Here is an 8,035-nt window from a genome sequence, read left to right on the forward strand (position 1 = left end):
GGGGCCCCGGCGTGCTCTGCTTGCCCTGTGCCCCGAGACCCCGCTGGCTTCCCCCCGCCCACCACTTGCTCCTCTCAGCCTGCCCGCCGGCTGGCCAAGAGCTCCTCTCTGGTCCCCCACCCCTGCTCCTCTCTGCCCCCTGGCTGGACCCCAGTGCATCTCCGGCTCCGGGCAGTCTCTGCTTCCCACCACCTGTGGGCCCCCACCTGTGCCCCCGGAGCTGAGCCAACTGGGGCAGAAGCCTGGCCTGTCTCAGCCAGGTGTGTGTGTGGGGGGGGAGGAGGGAGGGCTTGGCTGGGACCCTCCTGGCAAGTGCGTCTTGAGGGAGCCGGGCCAGGCAGGCCCTGGCCTGGCTAATCACGCCACTCCCAAGGGTCCGGAGCGATTCCCAGCCCTGGCTGCACTGCCGGCTCAGCCCGGGAGACACAGTCGCCTCCCAGAGGGCCGGTGAGTGCGGCTGGGAGGCAGGGCTTGGGGGAGTGGGTCTGTAGGGAGTATGGGGGATTGCTGGGCTGTGAAGCGGTGGGGAGGATCTGTGTGTGTTGGGGCACTAGGGAGTGGGGGTTCTATGGGGGGTGCTGAGCAGTTGTCGTGGGGCTGTGGGAAGGGGTGGTGTTGTTGCCGGCACCCAGTGCCGAGAGGCTGAACAACAGCTGGAGTGGTTCGTTACCCGGTGTGCTACACCCAATAATCACAACGGGGTGGAGAAGCAGAAAAGTTTATTTGCAGCTGCAAAAAGGTACAGGGAGAATAAAATCTCAAATCCTGCACAACAGAGCAGGAAGTTACACAGGCTTTTATACATCCTTTTTTCCAGCATACTTATCCAACAGCAAGCTGCTCCAAGTATCCATATAGCCAGCCAATCCAGTTCCCAGCTAGTTCCCTGATTCTCTGTATCATTTGTTAAACTATACATAAAGCTGCTTTATTCAGCATTGTTCTTTCATATGTCCCCTGTTTGGCCTTGCTTAGTTTCAGGCAGTCTGACTCTGCAACATACTGTTGCAGATTCTCAGCATAACTGCTGTGTGTGCCTCCAGGCGGGGGGGCCAAGGACACTTGGGCCTAGCACACAGAGCTGCTGCGAGTGCCTCCAGGCAGGAGTGGGTGGGCAAGGACACAGGGGCCTAGTGCGAGGGGGCTTCATCGACACTCGTGGTCTTCCATCCCCTCGAGTTACCTAGTGGCCATGCCCCAGTGTTCCCAACAACTCCCCCCTTTGAGAACACTCAACAGCCTTGGCTCTGAGTTTTCTCACTTGGGCTACTTATTTCTTTACAATATGACTTTGCATAAGCACTTTGATAGCCCTGAAGAGAATGACTTATTAACTTTTGCAAAAGGGCCCTGACACATGATACCGCACAGCATAATACCAGTAATACAAGCAATACAGGAAAGAGAAATTTCAATAGCAGGCTAAATAAACCACCAAGCCAAGACGACAAACCCCAGCCTGAAAACAAGGTTTGCAACCAATCGTTCTCTGGGGCAGTATAGGCAACCTGTGCTCCGGCTTCGGCATGGGCCTTAGCCTGTACCACCTTTTCATAGATCTTATAACTGCTATCATTTACATATACACAACATCGGGGCCCGATGAGGGCACAAACCCCTCCTTGGGATGCCAAGAGATAGTCCAAAGCCAGCCTGTTTTGGAGGGAAAACGTCCTGAGCTGCTGTACCTTTTTATTTAATGTTTTTACTGCGGACCCTAAATTACTAACTGAGTCCTCTAACTCTAAGGCCACTTTCTCAAGTACCATCTGCAGCCTTACAGTATAGCGGCCTATGCATGCCAGGGCTGGCCCGGTAAACAGTGGCGCTATTCCCAGTACAGAGCACCCTACAAGCTTCTCGGTTGTGAGGGGATTCTTCATATTGCCCTCCAATGCCGTAGTCAGTCGCCGCAGGGTCTTTTCTCGTGACTCAACAGAGGTGTCTCGGGCATTTCTAATCTTTCCTTTGGGCAGTGTGGCAGTTATGGAAAGATGAGGAACTCCATGAGCTATATAACAGCTACCTGTCCAGTTGGCTGGCAGCACCTTGTAAGCCTTTCGGCCACATACAAAATAGTGACCCTGTAGGGCCCAATAAGGACTGTTTTTTAAGGGGATTCCTGGGATATTTAAGGCTGCTTTGGCTGCTTTTTTAAACAATTCATATGCCCCTAGGGGGGCATCCCATCCTCCTGATTGGGTACAAGTGGGGGCATTTTTAATTGTGCCGTTTAAATTACACTCGCCATAGGGACCACTACAAACCCACCATTGGCTTGCTACATTGGAGATATTAACTGGACGGCAAGTTACATTTCCAAACCCCTTTTTTGTGGTAAGATTATTTGTAAGAGTTTCTCTAAAAGGGGAGGAACCATTACACCCACACTGTTGGCCTCCCCTGTTGGTCTTTATTCAATACCCATCAGCCCACTGTGTAGTAACACAGGAGCTCTTTTCCACAGGATGCCCATAGGGATCAGATTGGTTTTGGGTAAAACATAACACTCCCTCAGTGAGTACTGCAACTGAATACTCCTGGTCCTGATAGGTGGCCTGCTGTAAAGAGGTCTTGTTCCAGAATGGTGAGTCCGTTCTTTCCTGCTCTTTGGTGGTGGCTAATTCTGCTAGGGTCAAGGGCAGCATGTCAAGGGGCATTCCCGTTTTGGGGGACAGTGGAGTTGGAGCACACACCCAGCAATCAGTCTGGTTTGAAGTAGCAACATGGTGCGCAAGCAAAACAAAGGAGTTATGCTCCCGATATGCACAATTTGGAAATACCAATACAAAGAATAACAATGTTACCCAATTAATTATTACCAGAGTCTTCCCAACCCAGGGTCTCCAGTACCTGGGTGGGCCCATTTTAGCATTAAGGTGCCCGCTATTTGTGCCTTTTAAACAGTAGCTTTAGCCCGAGATCGTCACTAGATGAGGAGTCAGCAGGCTGGACGGTCCACTGTCCTGCTGACGAGGGGGCGGTTACTGCCTTCAGACGAGAGGGATGGATCCAGTTCTTGTGTCCCTCGATCTTTGCCGCTGTATGGGAGATCAGCAGGACGGTATAGGGTCCTTTCCACTTTTCCTGGAGAGGCTCGTCTTTCCAGGTGCGAACAAGCACAGAGTCACCGGGCTGTAAGGAGTGAACGGGAGAGTCCAAGGGGAGAGGCTGGGAATCCTTGGTATACCTGTGAAGAGACAAGAGAACAGCAGACAGGGAACACATATACTGTGACAAAAAACCATTACCCAACTCCCATTCCCCTGACAGAACCGGGGTGCCATTCATAGGCCATGCCCTTCCAAACATAATTTCAAAGGGACTGAGCCCTAATCTACCCTTTGGGAGAACGCGGATACGGAGTAGGACGAGGGGCAAAGCATCAGGCCATCGCAGTGAGGCTTCTTGGCACACTTTTGAGAGATGCTGTTTAAGGGTCTGATTGGTACGCTCCACTACCCCACTGGCTTGCGGTCTCCAGGGCGTATGGAGTTTCCAGGGGATTTGTAAGGCATGTGAGATGCTTTGGATGATTTTTGACGTGAAGTGTGTCCCATTGTCAGATTCCATCCACAGGGGGAGTCCAAAGCGAGGAACGATCTCCTTAACAAACTTGAGGGCCACTGTCCTGGCAGTGCAGTTACGGCATGGGAAGGCTTCTGGCCATCCGCTGAACCGATCCACTATAACAAGGAGATATTTGAACGCTTGGGTCCGGGGAAACTCAGTAAAGTCTATTTGCCACACTTGTCCGGGGCCCGGAGTGGGTTCTAGGCAGCTGGTGGCACAGGATGTCCCGGTCGGGGATTATTCTTTTGGCAGACTAAGCAGTCCGCTTGTACCTGGGCAGCCAGGGGTCGGAGTCCGGAAGTGATAAAGTATTTTCCCATTAGCTGGATAAGTGCTTCCCTGCCAGCATGAGTGGTTTGATGTAGTTTCTGCAGCACTGGCCGGATTAGGCCCTTTGGTAGGAGGACCTTCCCTTCCGGGGAATGGAGCCATCCCTCCTTTTCCCGGAGACTGAGTTTGTCGGTTAGCTGTCTCTCCTCCCCAGAGTACTGAGGGGTTGGAAGCTCCCCTACTGATGGGATAAGGGCATGCATATGGGCGTTCTCAGCCTGAGGGGATGGCAGGGTGGCAGCATGCTTAGCCTCTCTATCTGCCCGGGCGTTACCTCTGGCCACATCTTGATCCTCCCTTTGATGGGCTTTACAGTGTACCACCGCCACTTCTGAGGGGAGTTGTACAGCTTCTAGGAGCCGGAGGATTTGGGGCCCGTACTTGACTGGGGAGCCTTGGGCTGTCAGCATTCCCCTTTGCTTCCATAGGCCAGCATGAGCATGCAGCACACCAAAAGCATACTTTGAATCAGTAAAAATGTTGACCCGCTTTCCTTTTGACAGTTCAAGTGCACGGGTCAGGGCTATTAGTTCGGCAAGCTGGGCAGAGGTCCCAGCAGGCAAACCTTCAGCTTCCACAGTGTCATGGAGGGTCACAACAGCATAACCCGCCCTCCTTTGCCCATTTATTACAGTACTGCTACCATCAGTGTACCACTCATAATCTGCATTTGGGAGGGGTACATCCTTTAAATCCGGACGGCTGGAGTACTGGACATCTATGATCTCTAAACAGTCATGTTCCTGTTCCTCTGTTTCTGGCAACAAGAGAGTGGCTGGGTTAAGGGAGGGGCAAGGCTGTAGGGTGACTTCAGAGTTCTCTAACAGCTTAGCCTGGTACCGAGCAATCCGAGCCTGGGTGAGCCAAAGCCCTCCCTTTGCATCCAATAAGGCTCGGACCATATGGGGAGTATAGATTTGCATAACCCCTCCCAATGTTAGCTTTTTAGCTTCCTTAAGCAATAGGGCAGTAGCTGCGACTGCCCGTAAACATGCCGGCCAACCCTTTGCAACCTGATCCAATTGCTTAGAAAAATAAGCCACAGGACGCTTCCATGCTCCTAACAGCTGTGTAAGCACTCCTAGCGCCACCTCCCTTCGTTCATGTACATACAACTGAAACGGCTTAGAGAGATCCGGCAGGTCCAGAGCTGGGGCTTCCATCAATTTTCTTTTCAGGATTTTAAATGCCCTGTCAGCCTCTGGGGTCCAATAGAAGGGGTCATGATCTGCTCCTTTTACACAGTCGTACAGGGGTTTAGCCCACAGTCCAAACTCTGGGATCCATATCCTGCAAAAGCCTGCCATACGCAGAAATGCCCTGAGCCGCTTACAATTATTTGGAGAGGAACTTGACAGATTCCTTTCTTTTTCTTGAAAGCTGACGCTCCCCTTGCCTTAGCTGTAACCTGATCCCTCTCCACCTCAGACCACAGGGTTGGTTCTCAGGAGGATATTACAGTCGTCTCAATCGGCTTGTGACTACTGAGGCACACCTTAAAGACTGAAATAAACCTGCTTGCGTTCGTTGAGAATTCCCCAGCCTGTGTTTTAAAAGCTGCTAAGTCTATTGGATTGAATGGCACATGGGTTTAAACTTGCATAGTGGTAGCCTGACGTCCGTCTGCCCCTGGGCAAGCCACAACAGTCTCGGTAAGCAAAGAATAGAGTCCCACTGAGGGGGCAATCTCTGTAACCCGAGGCATCCTACCCTTATAAGGTGGGAGTGTGGGGGCAGAAGGGGACACCGGCTCTGCCATTACAGTGGGGGTTGGGGTCTGGGGACTAACATTTGCTGCTACCAAACCAGTTGGAGTCAGATTACAGTGCTGTAAAATATCTGGTCGAGTACATAAAGTCAGAAACAAATGCACATACATATGTTCATTCCATTTACCCATTCACTGACAAAACAAAAGTAATTGGAGGATCGTGTTGTAATTAATTGACCCTCCTGGTGGCCACCACTCCACTCCTGGTCCTCTAGTTGATATTGAGGCCAGTCAACTGTACAGAATCGTTTTAATTGGCTCTTAGTCATCGGATCCGCACCAAATACCTTCCAGTTTGCTAGAATGCACTCTAGGGGCGTACACCGTGCCCTAACCTCTGAGCTCTGTCCCTGTCCCATACCTACAGGGTAACTCTGGGCGTCCCCAGGTTCCAACAGAGCATATAATCCGGATTTTAAAAGGATCCTACCTGATCCAAGGGACCGGTTCTTCACCGTGGCCCTGCAGCTGCTCCTCCCCCACGTCTAAGGAACCGGTTCTTCACCGTGGTCCACAACAGCTTCTCCACTATATGAGTGCGTTGCACCGTTGTGCCCTCTGGGGTCGATCAAATCGCGTCTCCTCCGAGGCCCCCGATGAACTCACTGGTGCGCGCTGGGCAGCGGTTCTCGCCGCAATCCTCGACCTCCAGGAGGGGTCCGGGCAAGGCTAAATTGCAGCCTCGAGCCCACCCAGGGACGCCAAAAGCTGTTGCCGGCACCCAGTGCCGAGAGGCTGAACAACAGCTGGAGTGGTTCGTTACCCGGTGTGCTACACCCAATAATCACAACGGGGTGGAGAAGCAGAAAAGTTTATTTGCAGCTGCAAAAAGGTACAGGGAGAATAAAATCTCAAATCCTGCACAACAGAGCAGGAAGTTACACAGGCTTTTATACATCCTTTTTTCCAGCATACTTATCCAATAGCAAGCTGCTCCAAGTATCCATATAGCCAGCCAATCCAGTTCCCAGCTAGTTCCCTGATTCTCTGTATCATTTGTTAAACTATACATAAAGCTGCTTTATTCAGCATTGTTTTTTCATATGTCCCCTGTTTGGCCTTGCTTAGTTTCAGGCAGTCTGACTCTGCAACATACTGTTGCAGATTCTCAGCATAACTGCTGTGTGTGCCTCCAGGTGGGGGGGCCAAGGACACTTGGGCCTAGCACGCAGAGCTGCTGCGAGTGCCTCCAGGCGGGGGGGGGGGGCAAGGACACAGGGGCCTAGTGCGAGGGGGCTTCATCGACACTCGTGGTCTTCCATCCCCTCGAGTTACCTAGTGGCCATGCCCCAGTGTTCCCAACAGTGTTGTGCAGGGTCCTGTGCATTTGTGGGTGGGTCTGGGGGGGGGCTAGGCATAGTGGGTCCAAGGGGCCTCTGGCCATAGGGAGTCGGGGGGGCTGGGGTGTTGGGCGGGGGGGGCTGTGTGGTACGGCATAGGCCTGCCCCTGAGGGGAAGGGGTTTGTTGCCAGCACAGGAGCAGCTGCTGATGGAGGGGGAGAGAGGCGAAACCGGAAAGCACAGAGGAGCTGAGGATGAAGGAATGACCAACAATAGCAAAGGGCACCGATTGAGCAAGGACCATGACAGAGAAAGGCTTTTAGATTTGGCCAAGAGAGGCTCATTGGACTCTCGGGAGCAGTTTGGGTGAGCAGAAAGGGTTGAGCCAGACTGCAGCTGATGCAGGAGAAGATATCAAAGCAGAGGGTGTGAGCTGCATGGTGAGGGAGTGGGTAAAAGGAGAGGGAGGCAATGGGCCAGTCTTTGGAGAGGGGAAAGGGGTCAAGAGAGGGTTTTATGAGGGAACCAGTGGCTGTTATAAGGGGGATGGAAAGTTTTGGTATAGGCATATCATCAAGAGGATGAGGGAGGGCACGAGAGAAGAAGATAGTGAAGTCAACGAGGCGGGGATAGGGACAATGGGACAGGAAGAGGAGTCGGAAGAAGAGGGACATCTCCAGGTTAAAAATGAGCATGGTGGAATGGGAGGAAACTGAGGCAAGTTTGGGGGGATTGTAGAGAGGAGAAGGAAAGTCTCACCAGAGACCCTCCATTTTCTCTTTGGGGAAGCTAGTGAGACCATGGGCAGAGAGGGCAGGGCGCAAACGATGTGAAGAAAGAATCTCAAACTGAACTAGAGCCTCCTGGATTTAAAAGAGGGGACTGCTGTCGGGGTGCTGTCCGTGACCGGGCCAGGACCTGGGAACTCCCTCCCTGCTCCCTTGGCACAAAATAAGCCAGATCTATTGACCTTCAGGGCATTCTCCAAAGCCCCTCACTTTCCCCGGGCATCTGGGGAAGGAGGGGAAGCTGAGGGTAGGGGTATATGTGTGTTGTGCAGAGTCTATCCCGTCTCTGGTT

The 8,035-nt window shown here is 52.4% G+C and overlaps 1 long non-coding RNA gene across 1 annotated transcript; it reads right to left on the minus strand.

The window, feature by feature from the left end:
• Positions 1–702: 702 nt before the first annotated feature.
• LOC311528883 lies at positions 703–6,776 on the minus strand. Its single transcript, XR_014713721.1, has 2 exons — positions 6,105–6,776; positions 703–3,190 (listed from the first exon to the last, which is right to left on the minus strand). It is a non-coding gene; the product is annotated as an uncharacterized lncRNA (long non-coding RNA).
• Between the last annotated feature and the right edge of the window lie 1,259 nt (positions 6,777–8,035).

Source organism: Lepidochelys olivacea (assembly GCF_965140295.1).
Source record: "Lepidochelys olivacea isolate rLepOli2 genome assembly, chromosome: 12".
NCBI lineage: Eukaryota > Metazoa > Chordata > Testudines > Cheloniidae > Lepidochelys > Lepidochelys olivacea.